We start from the raw sequence: 16,353 nt of genomic DNA on the forward strand, positions 1-16,353 counted from the left end.
GAGTCATGAAACTTTTCCACAGTGGATGAGCCATTTTACATTCCCACCGGCAACACACTAGGTTTCCAATTTCTCCACATCTTCACCAATACTTATTTTCTGTTGTTCTGATTAGCCTACTGGTAGTGAAGTGTTAACCTTGTGGTTTTGGTTTGCATTTTCCTATTGATTAATAATGTTTAACATCTTTGCATGTGCTCGTTGGCCATTTATGTCTTTGGAGAAAAATCTGTTCAGGTCTTTAGTCCATTTTTTAATTGGATTGTTTGCCTTTTTATTGTTGAGTTATAAGAGTTCTTTATATATTTTGGATATGAGACCATTATTAGATACATGATTTGCAGATATTCCATTTTGTGGGTTGAATATTTAAGTTTTGTTTTTTGTTTTTCTTTTTTGATTTTAGATAGAGAGGAAGGGAGAGGTAGAGAGAGACAGAAACCGATGAGAGAGAACATCAATTGGTAGCCTCCTGCATCCCCCCCACCTGGGGATTTGGCCCTCAACCTGGGCATGTGCCCTGAACAGGAATCGAACCGGCAACCTCTTGGTGCATGGGTCAATGCCCAGCCACTGAGCCATACTGGCCAGGCCATTCACAAAAATTTTAATTTCTGTGTGTATGTGTTAAGAACATTTACATGAGATATACCCCTTTATAAAATTTTTTGTTTTAAAACTTTTTTTTCCCTTTATTGATTTCAGAGAGAGGAAGTGAGAGGGAGAGAGAGATAGAAACATTGATGAGAGAGAACTTCAATTGGCCGCCTCCTGCATGCCCCCCACTGGGGATCGGGCCCGCAACCTGGGCATGTGTCCTGACTGGCAATCAAACTGGTGACCTCTTGGTGCGTGAGTCAATGCTCAACCACTGAGCCACACCAGCTGGACAAATTTTTTTTTTTAATTTTCACCCAAGGATATTTTTCCACTGATTTTTAGAGGGAGGGGGAGAGAGAGAGAGAAACATTGATGTGAGAGAGACACATTGATTGTTTGCCTCCTACAGGCACCCTGACCAGGGCCAGGGAATGAACCCAAAATCCATGTACAAGCCCTTGACCAGGAATCAATCCTGTGACCCTCTGCATGGGCCAATGCTCTAACCACTTAGCACACTGGCCAAGGCACCCCTTAACATTTTTATGTGTACAGTACAGTATTGTTAACTATAAATAGAATGTTGTACAGCAAATCTCTAGAACTTAATCATCTTGCAAAACAAAGTTTATCCCCATTTCCCCCTGCTCCCAACCCCTGATATCACTGTTTTACTCTCTGCTTCTATATGTTTGACTGTATTAGATACCTGACAAGAAAATCTTGTTTTCTTTTACTCACTACTTACAGAATACTGTATACTTCAAATACGTGGGGGTTTCCCCACACCAAGCAGTTCTCTGAGACCAGCTAGGTGTCCTACAGTTGTTTTTTTTAAAGTATGTTCTTTTATTTTTTTATCCTCACCCGAGGACATTTTTCCATTTTTTGTTCAGATAGAGTGGGAGGGAGAGAGAGAGAGAGAGAGAGAAACATCAACGTGAAAGGGACACATCGAGTGGCTGCCACCCACATGACCCAACCAGGGCTGGGGACAAACTGCAACCGAGGTACGTGCCCTTAGCGAGAACCGAACCCGGGTCTCTATGGACCGCAGGCCGACACTCTAACCGCTGAGCCAAACTGGCCAGGGTCCTACAGTTTTAACTCAATTCTGACACTGTCTTATCTGGAGAGAGGGTCAGATGTCACAAACTAAGGGCTCAGTCCTGCATTGCCAGTCTGAAGTTCAGGTTGTCACCTGTGCTTCTGACCAACCATAAATCAAAGGTTCCCGCAACCCTCTTACTGGGTTTAGTCATTTACTAGAATGGGTCACAGAACTCAGGAAAATAGCTTACTTGCTAGATTACTGATTTATTACAAAGGATACAAATGAATGGCCAGATGAAGAGAGATATAGGGTAAGGTCTGGAAGGGTCTTCAGCATAGGTGCTTCTCACCCAGTAAAACTCAGGGTATGTGGATGCCTTCTTGTTTACCAATCTGGAAGTTCTCAGAACCTAGTCAGTTGTATGTCTTTTTTAATGTATGTCTTTTTTGAATAAACATCTATTCAAATCCTTTGCCCATTTTTAAGTTGGCTTATTTGTTGTTGTTTTGCTATAGAGTTGAAGGAGTTCCTTATATTTTAAAATATTAATCCCTTACAACCAATAGGGTTTGCAGATACTTTTTTCCTTAGATTGCCTTTCAGTCTGTTAATTGCTTCCTTTGCTGTGCAGAAGCTTTTTAGTTTGATGTAGTCCCACTTGTCTATTTTTGCTTTTGTTGCCTTTGACAAGTTTTAATTTTTGTTGTTGTTAATCCTCACCAGAGGCTATTTTTTCATTGATTTTTTTTTTTTTTTTTGAGAGTGGGAGGGAGGGAGGGAAAGAGAACCATCGATATGAGATAGACACATCAATTGGTTGCCTCCCATACGACCCTGACCGGGGCCAGGGATCGAACCTGAAACGCAGGTACATGCCCTTGACCGAAATTGAACACATGACCCTCTGGTCCTCAGGCCAATGCTCTAACTGCTGAGCCAAACCAGTCATAGCTGATAAATTTTAATTTTGATGCAGTTCAACTTTTTTTGTTGTTAATTGGCTTTTGGAGTTATATCTGAGAATCCGTTGGCAAATCCAAGGCCTATATTTCAAGAGTTTTATAGTTTAGCTTTTACATTTAGGTCTTTGATCCATTTTGAGTTGATTTCTATATGTGATGTGAGATAGGGTTCCAACTTTTTTCTGTTACATGTAGATATCCACTTTCCCCAGCATCATTTGTTAAAGAGACTGGTCTTTCCTCATTGAATGATCTTGGCATTCTTGTAGACAATCAATTGACCATAGATGCATAGGTTTATTTCTGGACTCTTGATTCTTTTCCATTGAGCTCTCTGTTTATCCTCTCCCATAGTTTTGATTCAGTTCCTGCAAAAAATGGTGATGGGATTTTAATATTTTCATTGTTTTTTAGAGAGAGAGAGGGAGAAACATCGATGTGAGCGAGAAAATTGATCAGCTGCCTTCTGCACGCCCCCTATGGGGGATCAAGCCCACAACGCAGGCATGTGCCCTGACTGGGAATCAACCTGGCAACCTTTTGGTACATGGGACGATTCCCAGTCAACTGGGAAGCCACACAGGCCAGGGCGGTGATGGGATTTTTTTAATTTAATTTTTTATTGTGGTAAAAAACATAAAATTTACCATTCTAGCTATTTTTTTCCCATTAGAGTAGGAAAGGGAGAGGGAGAGAGAGAAACATCAGCATGAAAGGGACACATCAACTGGTTGCCTCCAGCTTGACCCCGACTTGGGGGTGGGACAACACAAACCACAATCAAGGTACCTGCCCTTGACCAGAATCGAACCCGAGACTCTTTGGTCTGCCAGCTGACATTCTAACTGCTGAGCCAAACTGGCTAGGACCCATTCTAGCTATTTTTAAGTGTACAGTTCAGTAATGTGGAGTATACTCACGTTGTGTAAAACATCTCCAGAATTTTTTCCTCTTGTGTGACTGAAACTCTATACAACTCCCCTTTACCCTCCAACCCTGAGGCCCCGTTTCTGTTTCTATGAATTTGACTACTTAAGATACCTCATATAAGTGGAATCATACACTTTTATCTTTTTGTGCTTGGCTTATTTCACTTAGCATAATGTCCTCAAGATACATCCATATTGTAACGTGATAGGATTCCTTCCTTTTTAAGATTGAATAATACTCCATTGTGTATATATATCACATTTTGTTTATCTTTTCATCCATTTATGGACACAGCCTGCTTCCACCTCTTGGCTATTGCGAATAGCACTGCTATGAATATGTGTGAAAATACCTCTTAAATATTCCACTTTCAATTATTTTGGGTATATATCCAGAAATTGTATTGCTGATTCAGATAGTAGTTCTACTTGTAATTGTTTGACAAAGCTCCATACTGGTTTCTATAGCAGCTGCATCATTTTACAATCCTATCAACAGGGAGAGTTCCAATTTCTCTACATCCTCACCAACATTTATTATTTTCTGTTTTTTTTTTTTAAGTAGCCATCCTAATGGGTGTGAGGTGGTATCTCATTGTAGTTTCAATTTCCATTTCCCTGGTGATTGGTGACATTGAGCATCTTTTTATTTGCTTCTTGACCATTTGTATATCACTTAGGGAAATGTCTAGTCCAATCTTTGTGCATTTTTTAGTAGGATTATTTGATTTTTTGTGTGTGAATTCTATACATATTCTTTATATGTTCTGGATGTTAACCCTTACAGATATATATTTGCAAATATTTTCTCCTATTCTCATTTTTTTGTTCTGTTGATTATGTTCTTTGATACACAAAAGTTTTGGGGTTTTTGTTTTGTTTTGTTTTGTTTTGTTTTTTGTTAATCCTCACCTGAGGATATTTTTCCATTAATTTTTATTTATTTATTTATTTATTTATTTATTTTTATTTTAACTATGTTTTTATTGATTTTTTAGAGAGAGAGAAGGAAGAGAGAGATAGAAACATTGATGTGAGAAAGAAACACCGATCGGCTGCCCCCCGCAGAGCCCCCACTGGGGATCGAGCCCTCAACCATGTGCCCCGACCTGGAATCAAACCAGGACCTCTCAGTCCATGAGATGACTCTCAATACACTGAGCCACACAAGCCAGGCTATTTATTTTATTTATTTATTTTAAAATATTTTTTCTTTATTGATTTTAGAGAGGAAGGGAGAGATAGAGAGAGAGAAACATCGGTGAGAGAGAACATCGGTTAGCCACCTCCTGCATGCCCCCCACTGGGGATTTGGCCCACAACCTGGGCATGTACCCTGACTGGGAATCGAACTGGTGACCTCTTGGTGCATGGGTCGACACTCAACGAGTGCGCCACACTGGCCAGGCCAGGCTATTTATTTTTATTTCATTTTTTTAGAGAGAGTGGAAGGGAGGGAGGGAGGGAGAGAGAAACATCAATGTGAGAGAGACATAATCCATTGGTTGCCTCGCAAATGCACCCAGACTGGAACTGGGGATCAAACCTGAGACCCTTCAGTACGGGAGGTAACTGATGGACCAGCACTCTGACCACAGAGCCACACCAGCCAGGGCCACAAAAGTTTTTAAGTTTGATATAGTCCCATTTTCTTCTAGCAGTATTTTGTCATTTCCAGTGTACATGTTTTATACCTCTTTTGTTAAATTTAATACAAAGTATTTTATTATTATTTATGCTATTTTAAATGGAATTATTTTCTTGATTTTATTTTGAATTGTTCACTGCTAGTATATAGAATTACAGCTGGTTTTTGTGTTGATTTTGTATCCTGCAACTTTGCTGAATTTACTAGCTTAATAGTTTTGTGTGTGTGTGTGTGTATTCTTTAAGTACATGTGTGTATTTTTTTCATGACATTTGCAAATAGAGATAATATTATTTCTTCTCCTCTAAACCCTCTGTGTACTCTATTTTCCTTTCATTTGAAACTTGTTCATGTTTTCAAAACGGACATTTTTAGCAGCCATTAACTATATTAGAACAATTAAGAATTACCTAGTAAATTGACTGGTGGCAGCTGGAAATGTATAAGTATGACTTGTGGGCTTTGAGAGGTTCAGAGCAGTGGTGGCACTGGCAAGGACTACAGTGACAACAGGAGCAAACCCTGGGCCTGTGGGTCACCATTCTGATGGTGGAGGAGGTTTACTGTAATTATGGCATCCTAGCCAATAGCACAGAACAAGTGGGCCAGCATAAAGATACCTATCAAGTGCCCCAGTAAGGTGGCTCAGTTGGTTCGAGCATCGTCCCACACACCAAAAGATTGTGGGCTTGATCCCCCATTACTGCCCATACCTAGGTTTCGAGTTCAATCTCTGGTCAGGCAAGTACAGGAGGTTACTGATGGATCTCTTTCTAGCTCTCCCTTTCTTTCTAAAGTTAGTAAGCATGTCATTCAGTGAGGATTAAAAAGAAAAAGATACCCATCAAGTGATATTGGGTGGTGTGAAAGGTGGTGCCAAGGAAAAAAGATTAGTAGCTCAGTTTATATCAAAATTCTTTAAGCATTTTCCAGAATTGGCTGTTTCTTCATCCTCTGAGGATGAAGATGTATGAGTTCGCTGGCAAGCAATTAAGAGCTTCCTCAATTTGCCACTAGAGAAAATCTTTCCCTAGGGGCAGATACTCTAATCCAACTTTTGCACAAAAATGACTGCAGAATTTAACTTAGTGAATAATGCCCTGTTAAGTTTATTTAAGATGGATGCAAAAGGGACTTTAGGTGACTTATTCAGCCATATTCTTCAAGGAGAGGACATTGTTAGAGTACAGGCAGTCAAAATCCTTTCTACAAAATTAAGACTTGCCCAGCTGGTGTGGCTCAGTGGTTGAGCATTGACCCATGCACCAAGAGGTTGCCAGTTCAATTCCTGATCACTGCACAGGCTCAGGTTGTGGGCCAAATCCCCAGTGGGGTCATGCAGGAGGCAGCCAATTGATGTTCTCTCTCATCGATGTTTCTGTCTCTCCCTCTCCTTTCCTCTCTCTAAAATCAATAAAAAACAAACAAACAAACAAACAAACAAAAAACAACACTAAAAAAACCCACAAAATGTTAAGACTTTACCAGATGAACTCTTAACAAAGGTAATAAAAGAACTTATACTTACTGAATCCAAAAAAAATCCTAGAAGATCTGACTCGTGAAGAATGTGTCCTGTTCATGGGTTGAAAAGCTTTTAGGTGAATGGAAAATGACAACTTACAGAGTTAGTAGCTGAACAGGCTGACCTGGTACAAACCCTCAACCTGTCAGAGCCTGTGTGGACAGGCTCTTAACAGTGCATTTGGCAGGTGGCACCCCTCTTCTCCAAAAATGTGCATTCTACAAGGTTTGCGACTTACTTCTGTGAGTAGGTTAACCCTGACCTCAGCTCCTTGACTACCCAGTGGAAAGTCTGGATATACAGTTGAAGGTATTGAAACTATTGGTGGAGATGAGTTCATTTTGTGGTGACATGAAAAACCTAGAAAAAAAGTTAAGGAAACTGATAAATTAGTGAAGTACATGCCTTCCTCCAGAAGAAGCAGAAAATGGGGAGAATCCTAGCAATGAAGAACCCAAGCTTCAATTCAGTTATGTGGAATGTTTGTTGTACAGCTTCCACCAGTTGAGCTGAAAATTTCTAGATTTTTAAAAAAATATGTTTTTATTTATTTTTTTAGAGAAAGAGGAAGGGAGAGGGAAAGAGAGAGAAACATGATCGGCTGCTTCCTGCTTGCACCCTACCGGAGATTGAGCCCACAACCCAGGCGTGTGCCCTGACCAAGAATCAAACCAGTGACCTCGAGGTGCATGGGATGACAATCAAGTGAGCCACACTGGCCAGGGCACAAAAACTTCCAGATTTCTTAACAGCCAAACTGAATATAGAAAAGTTCAAAGATTTAAAATTAGGCTGCAGTACTTTGAACGGGGCCTGAAGGTTTGTATCAGACAACCCTTGGCTCTCCAGGGTAAAATAGGCAAAGCCTTAACAACAAACGAGAACAAGATTAAAGTTGTTGCATTTAAAATAACAAATAATATCAATGTTTTAATCAGGGATCTCTTCCACATTCCTCTATAAGAGCTTCTATAAGAGCACAATAACATTATCCTGGAAACATATAGGATGTTGAAATTTGGCAAAAGAGAGCTAATGAAGATACAACTTCCGGTTCACCACCCAAGAAATCTCCAGCAGGACCCAAAAGGGATGTCAGGCAGATTTATAATCCTCCTAGTGGGAAACAGAGCAGCAATTTGAGCAGCTTTACTTATGAGCAGAAAGGAGCCCTCCGGGGAAGTACAGGTGGCTGAGGTTGGGGTACATGAGGAAATCATAGTGAGGGAAGACTACTGAATAAAACAACATACTCTTCAGCATTATCATGAACTTAATATACTTAAATTATATTACTCATTGGATGGCTGGGGATGTACCTTTAAAAGAATTGCTGCCTTTGGCTAAAAAGTAATGTTCTTTATACCTTTGTATGTATAATCTACTTTTGTAACAGACCATGGTTATATGTCCAAGGTAAAACCAAAATGATATTTTGGGATGCTTTGTGCACAATCTTGAGTTGTTTTTGCAATGTCATTATTCAAACTTCATATTGTGGCTCTTTTACTTTTAAGCATCTTAATAATTTGTTATTGAGAGTTATTGAAGTCTAATATGTAATGAAATCCAGTCCATTTCTGATAACTGGTAAAGATAATCAGTTTTGAAAAGGTACTGATTCTGCCCCCCCCCCCCAATATATGGAGAAGAGTCATGATCAATCTAAACATTTTATTTTAATTCTAAAAAAATTAAGCTGCTAGGCAATAGTTCAGCATTTCTACCTAGTGTCATAAGAGCAAATACTTACCAGCTTCCTTAAAATGTAGAAATGACATTACATTTTTAGGAGAAAGCACGTTGCTTTGCACTGCTTACTTAACTCTTCTCCATATGTTGTGACATCAACTTTTGAATATGGAATCTTAGTATTTGAATAGAAATGTGAATATATATTATACATACATATACATATCTGTGTGTGCATGTGTGTGTGTGTATGCATGCTACAAAAGTTGATTATACAACATAAGTCCTTTTTTTAATTCCAAGAATGAGTAGTCTTTGACATGGTGATTATCCTTTTGAGGCTGAATCCACTATTAATTTGTTATCTAGGTTTTTCTCCCAGTAGTAAGGGATTTTGAGTCAGTTGTACCTACATGATTATTATTACTTAAAACTAAAAATAAACAAAGGCTGCATTTTCAAAGATTAATTTGGAAATCCCTGTTGGAGAAATACAGCCAAAATATTAAATCTGATGCACAAATAGTTTTCTACAGGATGACAGAATAATTTAAAATTTGGGAATTTAGGAATTTACCACCACCAAACCAGCACTGCAAGAAATGCTGAAGGGACTGTTGTAAGGAGAAGGAGAAGAAACAGAGAGAGAGAGAGACAAAGAAGAATACAGGCATAAAATAAAAATGGCAACTAATAACTATCTATTAATAATAACCTTAAATGTAAATGGCTTACATGCTCCAATCAAAAGACATGGGGTAGCTGATTGGATAAGAAAGCATGACCCATATATATGCTATCTACAAGAAACTCACCTCACAACAAAAGACTCACACAGGATGAAAGGTATGGAAGGTATGGAAAAAAATTTACCAAGCAAATGGAAATGAAAAAAAAGCTGGTACAGCAATATTCATATATAACATGATAGATTTCAAAACGAGGGCCATAACAAGAGACAAAGAAGATCACTACACAATATTAAAAGGATCAATCCAACAAGAGGCTATAACACTGGTAAACATATGTGCACCAAATATGGGAGCTCCAAAATATATTTAAAAACTTCTGGAGAACTTCAAGGGAGCAATCTTAGTGGATGATTTTAACACCTCACTTACACCACTGAATAGATCTTCCAGACAAAAACTTAACGAGGACATAGAGTCCTCAAACAACGACCTAGATCAGTTGGACTTAATTGATATTTACAGAACATTTCACCCCAAAGCTGTAGAATATACATTCTTCTCAAGTGCACATAGGACAGTCTCAAAGATAGACCACATGTTAGGACACAAAGTAAGTCTCTACAAATTCAAAAAGATTGAAATCATATCAAGCATCTTCTCAGACCACAATGGCATGAAACCAGAACTCAATTATAACAAAAACATTCAAACACTTGGAGGCTAAATAGCATGTTATTAAACAATAAATGGGTTACCAACGAGGTCAAGGAAGAAATTAAAAACTTTCTGGAAACCAATGAAAATGAACACACAACAACACAAAATCTATGGGATGCAGCGAAAGCAGTTCTGAGAGGGAAGTTCATAGCACTATAGGCCTACCTCAAGAAACAAGAGCCCTGGCCGGTTTGGCTCAGTGGTTAGAGTGGCCTGCAGTCCAGAGAGACCTGGGTTCAGTTCCCACTAAGGGCATGTACCTCAGTTGCACTTTGTCCCCGGCTTTGGTTGGGTCGTGTGGGTGGCAGCCACTAGATGTGTCCCTTTCATGTCGATGTTTCTCTCTCTCTCTCTCTCTCTTCCTCTTTCTATCACTCTGTCTGAACAGAAAAATGTCCTCGGGTGAAGATAAAAAACAAAAAACAAGAAAAATTCCTAATTGACTCTCTAACCCTACAACTTAAAGATCTAGAAAGAAAAACCCAGAGCAAGTAGAAGGAAAGAAATAGTAAAGGTCAGAGCAGAAATAAATGACATAGAGACTAAAAAAACAGTTCAAAAGATCAATGAAAAAAAAGCTGGTTCTTTGAAAAGATAAACAAGATTGATGGACCTTTAGCCAGACTCACCAAGAAACAAAAAGAGAGAACACAAATAAACAAAATCAGAAACGAAAGAGGAGAATTAATAACTGACACCACAGAAATACAAAGGATCATCGAAACATACTATGAACAATTATATGCCAACAAATTGGACAATCTAGGCGAAATGGACAAATTTCTAGAAACACACAGTCTCCCAAAACTAACCTGGGAAGAGATAGAAAACTTGAACAGACCAATAACAACAAAGGAAATTGAAGATATAATTAAGAAACTCCTGCCCTGGCCGGTTTGCTCAGCGGTTGGAGCGTTGGCCTGTGGTCCAGAGAGGCCCGGGTTGGGTTACCGCTAAGGGCATGTACCTGGGTTGCAGTTTGTCCCCGGCCCTGGTTGGGTCATGCGGGTGGCAACCACTCGATGTGTCCCTTTCACATCGATGTTTCTCTCTCTCTCTCTCTCTCTCTCTCTCTCTCTCTCTCTCTCTCTCCCCCTCACTCCCACTCTATCTGAACAAAAAATGGGAAAATGTCCTCGGGTGAGGATAAAAAAAAAAAAATGGATAAAAGACTTAAATGTGACTTGTGATTCATAAAAATCCTAGAAGAAAATGCAGGCAACAAAATTTCAGACATCATACGCTGCAGAATTTTCATTGATACATCACCTAAGGCAACAGAAACGAAGGAAAAAATGAACACATGGGAATACATCAAACTAAAAAGCTTCTGCACAGTAAAAGAAACAATCATCAAAATGGAAAGGCTACCCACTGTATGGGAGAGCATCATTGCCAATGATCCATCATAAAGGGGTTAATTTCCAAAATATATAGAGTACTCATACAACTCAACAAAAGGAAGACAACCCAATTAAAAAATGGGCAGAGGAGCTGAATAGACACCTCTCCAAACAGGACATATAAATGGCCAAGAGACATATGAAAAAATGTTCAACATCACTAATCATCAGAGAGATGCAAATTTAAACAACAATGAGATATCACTTCACACCTGTCAGAATGGCCACCATCAACAAATCATCAAACAACAAGTGCTGGCAAGGGTGTGGAGAAAAGGGGACCCTAGTACACTGCTGGTGGGAATGCAGACTGGTGCAGCCACTATGAAAAACACTATGGTGTTACCTCAAAAAAATTAAAAATTGAACTGTCATTTGACCCAGTGATCCCACTTCTAGGAATATACCCTAAGAAACCTGAAACACCAATCAGAAAGAATATATGTACCCCTATGTTCATACCATCACTATTTACAATAGCTAAGATCTGGAAATAGCCCAAGTGCCCATCAATAGATGAGTGGATAAAAAGTTGTGGTACATATACACAATGGAGTACTATGCAGCTGTAAGAAAGAAAGATCTCTTATCCTTTGAGACAACATGGAGGGACCTGGAAACTATTATCCTAAGTGAAACAAGCCAAGCAGAGAAAGACAAACATCACATGATCTCACTTACTTCTGGAATATAATGAACTAAAGAAACTGATAAACAAAATAGACCCAGAGACATAGAAGTAGGGTACAGACTGACATTCCTCAGAAGTGGGGGGGGGGGGAAGGGAAGGGATAAACCACAGAACTTATATGCATGTGTGCATAACCAATGGACATAGACAACAAAACTGGGGACAGGGTGGGAGGGGATAGGGAGGAGGTAGTCAATGTGGGGAAAAAGGAGAAACATCTGTGACAAAAATAAATTAATAAAAAATAAAATAAGGGAACAAAAATAAATAAATAAAATTTGGGAATTTAATAACCAGGGCAACCCAGGGAAGTGACCTGGTAACATGGTGTACCAATAATAAAGATGCTCTCTCAGTTTGCTTTTGCCACTTTGAAGATATTAACTTCTCAGTTTATTAATAAAAATTATTGTATAAGTTAGCCAATAGAATCTTTATGTTAAAACAACAGATGGGAATTTGTGGAGTGTTTAATGTCATTGGCATTTTTAGTTGTATAGGTTCTTTGCTCTGCATTTGAATGTCTCATATATTTTTGTTCCACAGTTAATCCTCCCTCTCCAAGTTTGCTATTCAAGTCTAATGTCCGAGTGACATTTTCTAGTAGCTTGACATATTTTTTGAGGCATAGTATGTTATAACAATGCAGGTCTCTTCATTACAGTTACCTCTACATTGAGGAAAAAGCAAAATACCTTTGTTAGAATTACTGAACGTTTATGTGCATGTTTGTGGGGAAATATTATTTATTATTTATTTTTTATTTTTAATCCTTATCCATGGAAGGTTTAGAGAGAGAAAGGGGGAGAGAGAGAGAGAGAGAAAAATCATGTGAGAGAAACATCCATTAGCTGTTCTCCTTATGTGACCCAACTAGGGATCTAACCTGCAAGCCAGGTATGTGACCTGCCTGGAAATTGAACCAGCAACGTTTGGCGCACGGACGACAGTCAACCAACTGAGCCACTCTGGCCAGGCAGGAAATATTTTTAAAAGACTAGAATGGCCCTGGCCAGTTTTGCTCAGTGGTTAGAGCATCGGCCTGCGGTCCAGAGAGACCTGGGTTCAGTTCTCGCTAAGGGCACGTGCCTTGGTTGCAATTTGTCCCCGGCCCTGATTGGGTCGTGCGGTGGCAGCCACTCGATGTGTCCCTTTCACGTCGATGTTTCTCTCTCTCTCTCTCTCTTCCTTTCTCTCTTTCCCACACTATCTCAACAAAAAATGGAAAAAGTGTTCTCGGGTGAGGATTAAAAAAAAAAAAAAGACTAGAATGATATGAGTGAGCAAAAGAAGTTAGTAGCTTGACTAATGGGCGGTAGCAACAATCTAAACATTCCAAAAGACTAAGCTGAACCTAAGCTCCCCTGGAATCAGAACAGACATAAGAACATGGAATTGCCATTTGAAAATTGTGACCAGGTAGTCTGGACCTCAGAGGCAGGCCAGCCAGTGGCCTAAAACCATTTCAAGTACAAAAACTATATTGGGACTACAGTTATATAAATTTGAACATTAAGTGTAACTTTTCCTCTTTTTTAAAGAATATTTGTAAACTCAAAGCTGAGCAGAAGTGACTTTACTTTCTCAAATTTGATATTGAGTTTACTATGTTTCTTCCTTTACCACTTCATTGTTTCTCTTCCCTTTCCTAAGGCAATAGTGCATAACTTGGGTTATTTTTGCTTCAAAATTTTGAATGAGAAACTTAATGCCATGATTTTTTTCTTTTGCAAGGCACCTGTTTATCACCTTGTTCAGAAGTAAATGTTCCCTTATGCGTTTTTCCTTTTGTAATATTGAAAAAAAAATTGCCTAGTAGAGTGGAACATGCACATAACCAATGATTCCACTTCTAGCTATATACCCAGAGAAACACTTGTATGTGTATAAAAACATTTACAGCAACATTCTTGTAATAGCAAAAAAAACAAAAACAAAACTAGAAACAAAATATCCATCCAGAAGAGACTGAGTACCTAGTTGTATATTCACATAATTGTATGCTAAGCAGCAGTGCAAAATGAATGAATTACATGGATAAAACAGTGTTAAGTGAAATAAGTCATGGATGAGTAATATAATATTCCACTTATAAAAAATTCAAAACCATAAGACGAAATATTTTTTAGGGGTATATACATGCATAGTTGGTAAGAAAAGCAAAAGGATGATTGACATAAAATTCAGTAAAGTACTTATTTCTTTGGTAGAAGGATGTCAGCAGGAAGGAGCACATAGGAAGATTCAAAGGTACTAGTAATGTTCTGTTCTTAAGCTGGGTTGTGTATACATAGCATTGGTTTTATTGTTCTTTTAAACTGTACATGTATAATATGTTATATATGTGTTGTATCATTCTATGTGTGTTTCAAGGTAATTTTTTTAGTATTTTGTCCATTTATTTATTGTTTTTTAATTAAATTAAATTATATTTTTTATCTTTATTGTTGAAAGTATTACATATGTCCCCCCTTCAAAATAAATTTTTTTTTATCTTCACCCGGGGACATTTTTTTTTTTTTTTTGCACTTATCTTCAGATAGAGCTGGAGCGAGAGAAAGATAAAGAGAGAGAGAGAGAGAGAGAGAGAGAGAAACATCCATGCGCGAGAGACACATCGAGTGGTTGCTGCTCACAGGACCCCAAAAGGGGCCGGGAACAAACTGCGACCGAGGTACATGCCCTTAGCGGGAACCGAACCTGGGACTCTTCAGTCCGCAGGCTGACGCTCTATTGCTGAGTCAAATCGGCCAGGGCAAGATAAAATTTTTTTATTAAAAATGTTAAAAGATCTTTCTTTTTATAACCTTTGGTTATCTCTGAAATACTGATTCTTCTCTTAAGGTCTATTTGACCTCCATGCAGCTGGGTTGAGTACTACTCCCAAATGCCTAGATCATGGATCACTTTTATCAGAGATGGAACGAGAATACCATATGTCTGGTGTTTTGGAGACTATAATGGCAAGCGATATATAATAATTTACAAAAGTGACCAACCACTTTAATATGTCTTAGCAGATTCCAATACTGCTTCTTTATCATATAAGAACTGCAGGATTTAGCTCCAGCTGGGTGGCTCAGTTGGTTGGAGCGTCATCCCATACACCAAAAAGATTGCAACTTGGATCCCCAGTCAGGGGAGTATAGGAAGCAACTGATCAATGTTTCTCTCTCACATCAATGTTTCTCTCTCTCCCTTTCTCTGTTTCTAAAAATCAATAAACATATCCTTCGGTGAAGATTATTTTTTTTTAAAGTGGGATTTAAGAGCAACTATGGCTTTGGTATTGTAGATTTGGCATGCTCTCAGATGCAAAGAGAGCTCTGTCCCTTGCATTTTCTAACACATTTGCATGGCATCTATACACAAGATTCTTGAAAATACTTCATTAACTCAAATAAATAATAAATTATGCAATTTTTCTTTTTTCTTATAAACTTTTCAACATTCTAAATGTTGAAATTAAAGTAGGTTAAGAATTTTTAAAGAATAGCTTTATATCTATATCTAAATGCAAAATCATCCAGAATCAGAATTGAGGCAAATATGTAAGGATTAAGAATTTTACAAGACAAGAAATGTCAAAGATTGCCTGCAAACCACCAGAAACTAGGAAAGAGGTGTGGAACAGATTCACTCTCACCACCCCCAGAAGAAACCAACCCTGCTGACGCCTTGATCTCAGACTTCTAGTCCCAGAACTATGGACCATTTTTGTTGTATAAGAAAAAAAAAAAAAAATTAAGTACTGCATCATGGGCTTGAATAAAGACTGCTTCTGTTACATACTAGGTTATACCAAAAAATGATTACTGACAGTCACTGAAAGGAGAGTTGATTGGGAATAATCTTTTCAGTGAGTATACAGAAACCACTGTCAAGGAGCTATTTCAATGTTCTTTTTAAGCTAAAAGAAAAAAAAAATTATTTTCAGGTGCCAAATTTCTTTGTTATTCAAGGTTTTAAAAATCAGGCTCAGACAGTATGGCTTAGTGGATTGAGCATCTTCCCATGGACTGAGAGGCCCTGGTTCAATTCCCAGTCAGGGCATACGCCTGGGTTTTGGGCCCGATCTCCAGTAGGGGGCATGCAGGAGGCATCTGATCAATGTTTCTCTTTCACATGGATGTTTCTATCTCTCCCTTTCTCTCTCTCTAAAAAGAAATCAATAAAAACATATTTTTAAAAAGTTTAAAGAATCAGAATTTTAAATCCATAACTATATTAGCTATCAACAGAAAGTTGATCATTGAGATGAGTTGGGCTTTTATAATGGTCTGTTTTTATCATTTGGTATGCTGTCATAGTTCATAACAAATACAGCCTTCATTTGTCTATCAGTAACATGTAAGCATTTACTGAAGAAATTTGATCTAGAATTGGTAAATATAAATCAAAACTTATAGATAACAATCTTTGAGAAAGGCAGAGGGGCAA

General features: G+C 38.4%; 1 pseudogene; it reads left to right on the forward strand.

Annotated features, from left to right (window-relative positions):
• Window positions 1-3,718: 3,718 nt before the first annotated feature.
• Window positions 3,719-7,914, forward strand: LOC118621018 (annotated as a pseudogene).
• The last annotated feature ends 8,439 nt before the right edge of the window (window positions 7,915-16,353 follow it).

This window comes from Molossus molossus, unplaced genomic scaffold (assembly GCF_014108415.1).
Source record: "Molossus molossus isolate mMolMol1 unplaced genomic scaffold, mMolMol1.p scaffold_m16_p_1, whole genome shotgun sequence".
NCBI lineage: Eukaryota > Metazoa > Chordata > Mammalia > Chiroptera > Molossidae > Molossus > Molossus molossus.